Source organism: Eptatretus burgeri, chromosome 7 (genome assembly GCF_056783735.1).
Source record: "Eptatretus burgeri isolate ZD-2024b chromosome 7, Ebu_testis_v1, whole genome shotgun sequence".
Classification (NCBI taxonomy): Eukaryota; Metazoa; Chordata; class Myxini; order Myxiniformes; family Myxinidae; genus Eptatretus; species Eptatretus burgeri.
Window position 1 is genome coordinate 50,706,591 of NC_140967.1, and position 12,500 is coordinate 50,719,090.

The 12,500-nt window shown below is 38.7% G+C and overlaps 1 protein-coding gene and 1 long non-coding RNA gene across 6 annotated transcripts in view; one reads left to right on the top strand and one right to left on the bottom strand.

Annotated features, from left to right (window-relative positions):
- The window catches only part of LOC147023246 (zinc finger homeobox protein 3-like), a 585,945-nt gene that overhangs the window by 70,209 nt on the left and 503,236 nt on the right, over window positions 1-12,500 (bottom strand). The gene's annotated exons all lie outside the window — the stretch shown is intronic.
- The window catches only part of LOC147023247 (uncharacterized), a 63,087-nt gene continuing 61,980 nt past the window's right edge, over window positions 11,394-12,500 (top strand). Inside the window, exon 1 of the long non-coding RNA XR_015060108.1 lies at window positions 11,394-12,035. This is a non-coding gene — a long non-coding RNA (uncharacterized LOC147023247). The remainder of the gene's footprint in view (window positions 12,036-12,500) is intronic.

The window sequence follows — 12,500 nt, forward strand, 5'->3', positions numbered from 1 at the left end:
GTACTATTCATGTGGAAAGATTTTTGATGAAGCAATAATGACTTGGAAGTGCTGTTTTCTCCTTCAATAATGTGAAGCACATCAACATGTTTTTCGTTTTGAATCTTACAAACAAATAATGGAAACATTTTATAACTTAAGCAAAGCCAATGGCACGCCATCACAAATCCCCACACTGCTCACTTAAACCAAAGTTGAAAGATGGCAAAAGTTCCACGAGAAATGACCGAATATCAAATTTTGAGTTGAAAAATTTTCCAATTTGACCCCAGTGGCCCAAAGTCCTCACCCCATGGGGGCATGAACCAGGAATCAAACGAAAAAATCGTGAAATATTTCATGCATCCCACAATGTTGATTGCATATACAAAGTTTATTTTGAAAATGTTTATAAATGTGCTCGTAATTGCATTTTGGTATTTGAACTTTTGACCCCACCCCATTCCCTGGGCCCTACGAGGCAGGGCCAAAAATGACACTGCTCTCGCACTTTCTTGCCACGTGTTGATCATAACTACCAAGTTTGGTGAATTTCTGCATAACTGTTAGGAGGAGATAATGTGATGGACAGACAGACAGCTGGAGCATGAGTATAATTTTCACGGAATGCATGGACATTAACTTAAAAGTTATTTTATTTCTCAAACTTTGGGATATCTGTAAGACGAACTTGGTATTCCTGTTATACTGCTCTTATTCTTTTCATTTGGAGCATATGGCTGCTGTAGGTAACATCATTTGATGGAGACCTGATCGTGCTGCTGATGCAGTGCCCCCTATAGGTTAGGGCAGTAATTTGTAATTCGGCAAGGCTGCTGGTGGAGAGCTTACTCCTCACGAAAGACACCATGGGATCACTCATGTCGATCAATTAATGCTGGCAGATGGCATACCAAGTTTAACGCCTATCCTCGGGATGGCACACACATTGATTCCTCGCCCTACCTGCGAAACACCAAGATGACAGTTTATAGCTGGGCCGAGATTCAAACAAAGGCTCGACAGCTCAGAAGCGAGTGTGCGGCCCTCTCGGCTATCGTGTCAGCACATGTTATATTGTCAATTTTCAAATAGCATGCATTTCTGAACTTATCAAGTGTCCCAGGTAACGGTATAAAATTTCAATAATCTCCCTCTATAAAACACAATGTGTAATTGTGTATTTGTCTGTCCCCCTTCAAAAGGATGATTCAAGAAGGGTTTTAAAGGCCAATCTTTAACACAACTGTGTGTTCACTGCGGTCTATTTTTCAGGTGCGGTCTATTTTTCAGGATTAAAAAAATGCGAAAAACATTTTTCATTAAAGAGTAATTACGTCTCTTCTATTGAAAATGTAGATGGTGAATTGCAACTGGGCATCAATGGCAGTGTACAGAGAATTAAAAAAACAAAAAAACAACAAGCAGTCATAGACTGGTACTTACGAAATCGTCAACTTGACCTCTGACCTTGTCTAATAAAAGCTGTCTCTAGAGAAGGTAGCGACGCAAACCAGAAGTTTCTACGATGATTCTGTACCAAACCATCAAAAATCGAATGTTTGACCTCACTGTGACCTTGACCTTTGTCCGATTTTGACCAAAATCTAATCAGCGCTAGCCATCACCCTCCTAAATCACGTGGTGTAATTTGACATTGGTAGCTTCTTCCGTTCTCGAGTTATCATGCCTACAAACAAACACACACACACACACACACACACACACACACACACACACACAAACAAACACACAAACAGATGACGAAAGTCATCAATATACTTACGAAATCTTTAGATTTTCTAAGTAATAAATACAAGGTGCAGGGAGGTGAAATTTGTTTCACGTGATGCGAAACGTGCACAGAGTAAACCAAGTGTTCCTTTATGCCCGTAGGATGTCTAATAAATGAAGACGATATAAGCACACGTGACGCTAGGCCGAGGCTTCAGACTTTGGCATGCTCATGAGGCTGTACAGTCAAAATGAAACATCCCAGAAAATAAAGAAAATAGGGTCACATTTGTACATGTGTATTAAAATAATGCCTCTTGCTACAAAACATCACATCTTCCAGTCTCTTTGAATATTTCGATTAAAATAATTACAATCTGTCATTTTGATGGGCTTTTATACGAGTAAACCATAAACACTTATTTATGGTTCCGCCCCCTGGGGCACTGCGATAGGGTCAAAAGGTTAAATACCAAAAATTCAATTACGGGAACAATTTAAAAACTAGAAGGGCGCTCGGTAGAGCACATACCTCCACCAAGTAATGCCTGATCCACGAGAACATATCAGGCCCATTACATTTTTGAAATATCATGCTATATAATCGATTTTGGCCATATCTCTCAATGGTGAAGACTCACTTTAAAAGTTAAATAACCCTCATATCCAGATCTGGATTTGGATCTTCACCAAAATCGAAACAATTCGTTGCGGTCACACACCTAACCTGTCCACCAAGTTTCATCCGAATCCTTCAATAAACTTTTTGAGATGTTGTGATGTATATGAGTTCAGCCCTATCTCTCAATGGTGAAGAATCAATGAAAAAATTGTCGGATCCGGATCTGGATTCGGATCTTCACCGAAATGGAATCAATTCTTCCTTGTCACAACGTGTCCACTAAGTTTCGTCCGAATCCGTTGACAACTTTTTGAGATATCGTGCTATCTATTATTTTTGGTCCTGTTTCTCAATGGTGAGGAATCACTGAAAAAATTATCATCGGCGGATCAGGATCTTCACCAAAATCTAATCAGTTCGTCCTTGTCATATACACAACCTGCCCACCAAATTTCATACGGATCCATCCACAACTTTTTGAGATAACCCGCAACAGACAAACAAACAGCCAGACAAACAATAGACAACAAGACGTCATGCAGAGCACCATACTTGCAAAATCTAGAAAACAAATTTGACGTCAAAAATAATTGGTGGTTGAATTCAATGACAAAATATGCAACTCCTCTTCAAATTCCAAGTGAGCAGATGAAAATTGACAATTTTAGAAATCCAGCTTATGTTATCCTTTTGGCTTATGTTGACCTCAAAACTAATTGGTGGTGGAATTCAGTGACCTGATGCGCAAATCCTCTTCAATTTTCATGTCAATCAGATGGAAATTGAGGATTTTAGAAGTCTCACCTATGTTGTTGACCTTTAGCCTATGTTGACCTTGTGACCTCCAAAACAATAGGCTTCTTGTTTATGACAAACTCTACCATGTGGTGAAGTTTCGTGAAGATCAGTTTAAAATTGTGACCTGTTGGCGATTGACAGACAGACAGAATAACAAAACCGACTAATCAATATGCTTGAAAAATCTTCAATGTTGCAAGTAACAAACATGCAGAAAGGGGTGAAAACATAACCTCCTTCACCTTCGGTGATGGAGGTAATAAACTTTGCATATGCAATCAACATGAGGGGACAAATGAAATGTGTAACTGTTTTTTTGGATTTGACCATTGGTCATGCCCCAAGGGTTGGGGACTTAGGGTCACAGGGGTTAAAACAGAAGACTATTTAAACTCCAAATTTGATATTGGGTCAATCCTGGTGGAACTTCTTTGCCATCTCTCAACCTTGCTTTTGGTGGAAAGCGAAGGTGTTTGTGATGGCACGCAGTGCCGGATTAAGCCTCGGCTGGCTCTAAGGCACATATTGAAATTTTAGAGAATGGCCTGAAAATTTTATATTAGATCTCTGGCTCATGGAAATTGACCCCAGACAAAAGATGAACTGATTCAAGAACAAAATATTTAATACAAAAAAAGACAAATATTTAATGTGAAAATAATTTTTGGCCCAAATTTTTGGCTGGCCCTAAGGCACGTGCCTTGTCTGCCTCATGGTTAATCCAACACTGATGGCGCGCCATCGGCTTCGCTCTCATTTCACTTTGTAGTGTATTTAAAAGACTATTTACCTCTATCAACGATGGGTGGGCGGAGGTTATGTTTTCACCTCTGTCTGTTTGTTTGTTGTCTGTGAACAGGATATCTCAAAAACTTGTGGACAGATTCGGACAAAATTTGGTGGAGAAGTTGGGTGTGTGGCATGGACGAAATGGTTAGATTTTGGTGAAAATCGGCATCCCTATACATATATGAGAAATATTTTTTTGAAAAAAAAAGTGATTGTTCACCATTGAGAGATGGAGCCAAAAACGATATACTGTATAGCATGATATTTCAAAATGTTGTGGATGAGTTATGACAAAACTTGGTGGATGAGTTGGTTAGGTGACAAGAACAAGCTGATTTGATTTTGGTTCAAATCTGGATCCAGAAACAGCCTATTCATGGGATACAAAACGAAAACTGTTCAGCCTTTCAGAGGTATGTGTTCTACCGAGTGTCTTATTCTGTCTTTTTGTTCTGTCTTAGTTTTTTCTGTCTTAACTATACCTGCTTCATCCATTCTGTCTTAGCTAGACCTGCTTCATCCAACTGAATTAAACTAACATTCACATCAACACTAATAATACGTCCCAATTTATTTTCTATCATCTTCGGCTTCCTGTAATTTTACTCATCATTGGAGCTTGAATAAAGATAATAATCAATCAAAATCCTTTCGATTATTATTATTGAAGTATCACACAATGTCGAACTTAGAATTGCTGAACGGTATATTTTCTCCATCAATTATTTTGTCCTGATTTCTGATCGATTTTAAAGGCTGTCGATACCTTATTTTTGTGGATGATGTCTTAGATATGGGTTGTAAGATTATGTGGTTATAGTTTATTATGTGGTTGAGAGTGGTGGCATTTCTTTTCACGAGTTCCGGTACTGCGGTGTCAAACAGTGAAAGGAAGGTTCCTTTTCATGATAGAATCCATCACCTTTATACATCAAATAAAAAAACTGTCATCTGGTTTTACTGCTCATATATACGAGTTCCCTTACAAGGAGCCTCAATGCAGGAGGAGGCCATGATTGTTAAGGTATGGTCGTTTGTCCATGCTCTATCCTTTTCAAATGCTGAACATCAAGCAAGGAAGCAGCACATACCAATTATAAAGTCTTCAGTCCAACTCGGCCAGGGTTCAACCCACTGACCTCCCAAACTCAGAGCAGACACTCTTAAACATTATGCCACCAAATTTGGTTCAATAGATGATTGTAAATCTAACATAATGCCAAGTTTATCGAGATTGAAAACATGTATTGCAAAGCATACCAGAAGTGCTATTGTGAGTCAAATAATTAACAGCAGTGATGATCGCTGTTTTGATGTAATTATATTTTTAAATGATTGTTGAGCTGGTTTTTTTGTTCAACAACAACTCTGTCACAATGTTCTCTGTGCAGGTAAATGGAAGAGGATTGTGGTGTCGTATTGTGGTGTCATAATGTGGTGTCATTGTTCATTGCTGCTGTTGTTGTTCTTCTTCATCAATCACAATCCCACAACAAAAGTAAAATGCCAAAAGATGTTGTGATGGTAATCCATAAGAGGATTGTGGTGTCGTATTGTGGCATCGTAATGTGGTGTCATTCTTTCCTTGTTTGGTTGTTTTTTTTGAGATTTCATCCCTCAGTGTTTTTACATTTTTAGGTCATCTCTTCGAGCATGACGTTATGCGTTATCAGTCAGCGTTCACAACCTATGCCCAACGATAGTCTAACTTATGCATAGCGTGGCAGCGTATCGCCGACGACCACGTGGCGTAGCCTATTAATAGGCTGCCGCTCAACGATTTAAATCATAACCGCACAAGAAATCAAAGTGTCAACATCACCGTCATACCGAAGAAAAAAAAAAAATAAAAAACCATGGAGTTTGGAACACTGATGGGTTCCTCCTGTGAAGCCCATTTTTATATACCAATTCCCATAAACGCTGCCAATACGCCATTATACAGTAGCTGTAAGTTAGAAACACGTTCAGTAAGTTCTGTGGTTGTCCAGAAGACGTCAAATATGTCTACATATGTCAATATGCGTTGGAGATACGTTACACATTGGTTCAAAGCACGTTACTCATAGGTTAGAAATAAGGTTCGGGTACGCTAAACATTACCTCGTCGTGTTTTGACTTAAGAGTAACTTACAAGTAACGTGTGTCGACATGTGTCAACGATCGCATAACGTGCCTACAACTTATGGCCAGCGTATGCGGAACGTGCGAGTCATACACTGGCATACGTCGAAAATTTTTGAGCATGCTTAAAATTTGTCGACGAGCTCGGCGTACTACAACGTATGCCAGTGTGCTCTTAACGTATACAAAACTTACCCATAACGTATTCGACGTGTGCCAGCGTATTTGCCAAATTTTTCATACGTCGGCATACGCTCGCTTAAATGTCAAGGTGTGACAGGTCCTTTGGAGATATTCGCAATTAACCGTTTCTGAAATGTTCGACATGTACTCGCCCAAAACCTATCTCCTCCTTCAAATATTTTTTGTTAGGGCTGCAAATTGGCATGAAGGGAGCTAGATAGATTGCGCACAGAACTCCTAAGCTTCGATTTTTCGATTTTTTTTTTGATTTTTTTCGATTTTTTGACCACTTTAAAGGGCCGTTGCTAGCGTCCCGGGGTCCCATATTCGAAAGCACACGATTCCCAGAAATATTGGTCCTACCTACCAAATTTCATTGGAATCGGCTGAATGGTTTAGCCCCGAGGCTTGACCAAAGTTTCGCGAACATACAGACAGATGGAAATATCCAGAATAAGGGTGCTCTAAGAGCAGCCAATAAATGTTTGTAATCTGATCAGTGTAAATCATGACAACACAGCAAATGTCTAACACAAATCTCGGCAATTACATGTGGAGAAGCAAGTGTAGCCAGCTGACATGCACACACACACACACACACACACACACACACACACACACACACACACACACACACACACACACACACACACACACACACACACACACACACACACACACACGAAATGTTTGTTTATTTGTGACCCTACCCCTCTGAGCTCCTGAGGTTAATTGCCACAAAACATTATCGGATCACATTATTTATCACGGTGCACCTAAATAGGGGTTTTAAAAAGTCTTTTTCTCAAAATTTATAAATTATAAGCACATGAACTGCCACCTGCTGCCATCTCAGCAAGGGTAGATCGATGTATACAATGCTTCATAAAAAGTCCATTTGCTATTGGATTTCAACCTGGATACCGATATATTTGGTGGTAACCTCTGATCATCAAATATAGTATCAAATGTGAAAAATAACTGTCAATCAAGACCTTACTATGAACGTTAAAATTGGCGGAGGAGTCATGTGACCTCACAAATGCATGAATCATTTAAAAACCGAACATAGTACAAATACGATCTTTACATAGATTTAAAGGTAAGTTTACTGCTCATCTAAAGACGATGCTCTCAAGGGTGAAAACAGTTTGTCGTAAAGAGAATGCCATGTTAGTTAACTTCACCAAATATAAATGCATCGTATAGTTTAAAAGAACCAAGTCAACATTGTGATTTGATTTTTTTGAATGTAAATTGATCATATATGTTTGATTAATTAAATTCAGCGTAAAAATTTAGTGACGAAATATAATAGTGGGTGGAGCCAATAACCTTGGCACCCAGTATTTTTTTTTTTCAATTTAAAAAAAATTTCACCTGCTTGAAATCTAATTATTTCTAACAACTTCTAAAAGGCACCAATAATATTGTCTGGGCCATCAAATGAGTAGTTTTTTTCAGCTTTGTTTGTTTTGTTCCATTGCAAACCAAAGAAATACATATGTGGACACAAAAAGATTTCCTAATTTCAACAATTTTCCAGAAGAAATGGTGCATTATTTGAAAAAAGTGCAAGGGTGCAAATATTTTTGGCCATGACTCTATGTATATATGTATATATATATATAATATTGTAAGACATGAAATATATCCTCATCTGTGATTGAATATTTCTGCGACACAGAAAACATTTGAAAATCGAAAACATTAATGGTTGCCAAGGTTACTGGCTCCACACACTGCGATATCTCCTCCCTGAAGTTTTACACTGAATTCCCGGTCCTAACAATAATACACACTCCAAAAAATTGCTTATTTGAGGTGAGACATCTACGATCAAAAATAAAATCACTATGTAAACTTGGTTCCTTTAAACTACAGGATGTATATTTGGAGGTGTATATTTGGTGAAGTTCGCGAAGGTGGTAACATTATTTATTTTTTTAAACTTCTTTCACACTTCAGAATGAAGTCATGAGATGAGCAGTAAAATTACTTTTAAATCGATGTATGGGTTCTGTTTGTTCTATTTTCGGTTTTTGAATTATTTGCGCATTTGAGAGGTCACGTGACTCCTTCGCTGATATTACCGATCATGGTAACGTCTTAATTAACAGCTATGTTCCATGTTTCATACCATATTTGAGATATGTTCACCACCTCACCAAATATATAGGTATCCGTGTTGAAATCCAAAGAAAATTGGGCTTTTTCTGAAACATTGAAAAAAAATGGATCCACCTTCATGGAGATGGTGACAGGTGGCAGCTTGTGTGTTCATATGTTATGAATTGTGAAAAAATGACTGTTTAAATGCATTGTTTAGGTGCATTGTGGTACAAAATGTGATCCTTTTAAAGTTTTATGGTGATTAACCTTGGGAGCTCAGAGGAGTAGGGTCACAAACAAACATATATACAGTACATATATATATATATATATATATATATATATATATATATATATATATATATATATATATATATATACATACATTCAGAGGAGTTGGGTCACAAACAAACAACATACATACAGTATGTACAAACAATATATATATATATACACATTCAGAGAAGTAGGGTCACAAACAAACAACATACATACAGTATATATATATATATATATATATATATATATATATATATATATATATATATATATATATATATATATATATATATATATATATATATATATATGGGTTTATGCCAGCAATATGGGTTTATGCCAGGAAAGAGCACCACTGATGCGATGTTTGCTTTGAGAATGTTGATGGAGAAGTATAGGGAAGGCCAGAAGGAGTTACATTGTGTGTTTGTGGATTTAGAGAAAGCTTATGATAGGGTGCCAAGAGAGGAGTTGTGGCATTGTATGAGGAAGTCGGGAGTGGTGGAGAAGTATGTGAGGATCGTGCAGGATATGTATGAGGACAGTGTGACAGCGGTGAGGTGTGCGGTAGGAATGACGGACCGGTTTAAGGTATAAGTGGGATTGCACCAAGGATCGACTCTGAGTCCTTTCCTGTTTGCAATGGTGATGGACAGGTTGACGGATGAGATCAGACTGGAGTCTCCATGGACTATGATGTTCGCGGATGACATCATGAACTGTAGGGAGAGTAGGGAGCAGGCTGAAGCGAGCCTTGAGAGGTGGAGGTACGCACTGGAGAGAAGGGGAATGATAGTCAGTAGGAGTAAGATGGAGTACATGTGCGTAAATGAGAGGGAGGGTGGTGGTATGGTGCGGTTGCAAGGAGTTGAGGTGGGGAAGGTTGATTGGTTTAAATACTTGGGATCAACTGTCCAAAGTAACGGAGAGTGTGGGAGAGAAGTGAAAAAGAGAGTGCAGGCAGGATGGAGTGGGTGGAGAAGAGTTGCAGGAGTGATTTGTGACAGAAGGGTAGCTGCAAGAGTGAAGGGGAAAGTATAAAAGACGGTAGTGAGACCAGCTATGTTGTATGGTTTGGAGGCGGTGGCACTAACAATAAGACAGGAAGCGGAGCTGGAGGTGGCAGAGTTAAAGATGCTGCGATTCTCGTTGGGAGTGACGAGGATGGATACGATAAGAAATGAGTATATTAGAGGGATAGCGCAGGTAGGACGGTTTGGAGACAAAGTGAGAGAGGCGAGATTGAGATGGTTTGGACATGTGCACAGGAGGGAAACGGAGTATATTGGGAGAAGGATGTTGAAGATGGAGCCGCCAGGCAGGAGGAGAAGAGGAAGGCCAAAGAAGAGGTTCATGGATGTGGTGAGGGCAGACATGCGGGTGGTTGGAGTGTCAATGGAAGATGTGGAGGATAGAGCGAAATGGAGACGGTTGATCCGCTGTGGCGACCCCTAACGGGAGCAAGCCGAAAGAGGAAGAAGAAGATAAAGATAGATAGATAGATATAGATATAGATATAGATATAGATATAGATATAGATATAGATATAGATAGATAGATATATATATATATATATATATATATATATATATATATATATATATATATATATATATATATATATATCCATCCTGGTGTTGGTGTAGTGGTTAGGGCAGCAGCTTGGGATCCAAAAGGTCCTGAGTTCAATCCCCATTGGGCCACTGAATTAATACACCAGGGGGTTCACTCAGCCTGTCATCCTTCCGAGGTCGGCGAAATGAGTACCAGTGTACTGGGGCCGGTGTATACCCCGGTTAAAATAGGTGTACCATATCCCTGTGTGTCGTAAGAGGCGACCAGGGTTGCGTCAGGAAGGGCATCCGGCGTAAAACGTGCCAAATCAATATGCTGATCATACAGATGATCCGCTGTGGCGACCCCGAACGGGACCAGCCGAAAGAAGAAGATATATATATGTATATATATATATATATATATATATATATATATATATATATATATATATATGTATATATATATATATATATATATATATATATATATATATATATATATATATATATATATATATATATATATATATATATATATATATATATATATATATATATATACATACATTCAGAGGAGTTGTGTCACAAACAAACAACATAAATACAGTATATATATATATATATATATATATATATATATATATATATATATATATATATATATATATATATATATATATATATATATATATATATATATATACACACACACTCACCTATATACTCATCTGAGTGTTAGACACAAAGAAAAAAAAAGTGTTTATTAATCAATAGTTTGCAAATAGAACCACAACAAAAACTATTTTGTAAGTTGGACGATAACAAAGTGTGCATAATAATTTAAAAATAAAATGATGGGGATAGTCGAGCAAACAATTGCCGTGGCATTGCTAAAAGTCGTGCAATTGATTAATCAGTGTAATAAAGCAAGGCAAACCCTTTGACAAGGCAATTCCGGCACAGGTGGGGTGGCTGTGTGTCTGACAAAATCCCTTTCCTTGTAACCAAGTCTGGCCAACTTCAGGAAAGTTCTAATTTATAGCAAGAGAAACACGGTTACGGCAATGCAAAGTCTTGTAGAAATTGATAATTGACATTGCTTTTAGCTCAGGATTGTGCTTGCATTGTTTTATATCAATTTAGCCAATTACAGTCACAAGGGAAAAAAAGCAATCTGTTCCCACCTCAATCCAAGGCAGCATCTCTGCGGGGTTAACTAACGTAATAGGCACTTCTTTCTTGCTTATAATGTGTGTTCGCTTGCCAAGCCAATTAAGCAATATGATCTGTAAGAATGCTGTATTGATGGCATCATTTACATCAGAAAATGTTCAACTTGTTGGCTTGTGTTTCAGGAAGACGTTTTCCCTTTGAATCGAGAATATTTCCTGTAATGTTATTTCTGTAACTCTCACAAAGCCACATGAATAATGTGCTGTGATGACATGATGTCAACGTGCAAAAACGTAGGGTTACATCATTCCATGGAATCTATTTATTGGAATAGTAAACAATATGTAAATATTGACTGTGCCTGTGCTTGGCTTGAATTGTGCTGGCCAAATGTTGAGTGGTCCAACGTTTGAATGTGTGTTCCAACTCAAAAGGTGTTTGTGAATGTTCTACCACAATGGCACAGCAACCCATGGTGTTTTTTGTTCATTCAAATCCCCATTGATTTATTTCTCTTTAGGATTCCAAGCTGTGTGTGTTCTCATCCCCCGTCACTCCCGCCATTGCAGAAGCTGGCAGGGAAAGCAGCCAGAACAACGGGCAAGTGCGAGATGGCATGGGCTGTATTCAGTAGAACGGCACAAGGACGGAAGCGAGCAAGGGCGAGAGAAGGCTCATAATTAAAGGTAAGTGCATCGTAATTGACTTGTTCAGGGCCGGAAGGTTGGGGATGGAATGTGAAGCCCTGCGCTTGGGGCTGCTATGGAAGAGGCCTTTGCATCTGCAGTGCGGCTGAAAAAAATCATTACGCCTCCATTTGCAGCACCAACAAACGCATTTGTTACGACAGCTAATTGGTTGGCAGCCGGCATTCATTACAGCAGTGTTCATTAATGGATGAAAACTTTATTGGTTGCATCGACCAAAAGGACTTGTTACCCAGCACCTTAACTAGCGGCGGATGTAACAAGCTCATTCATTGGCATAACAATTAATGCCATCAATTGCTAGCTGGGAGATAGCAAAGCCAATTTGGACCAGCCTGTTTGGACTGCGATTTGCTGGCTCCAAATTCTGGAGTTCACGAATGCTGGCCCCACTAGTGGTTTGAAAAGGCAAACCGATCTGCCCAAGGCAAGCAGGGCCCAACC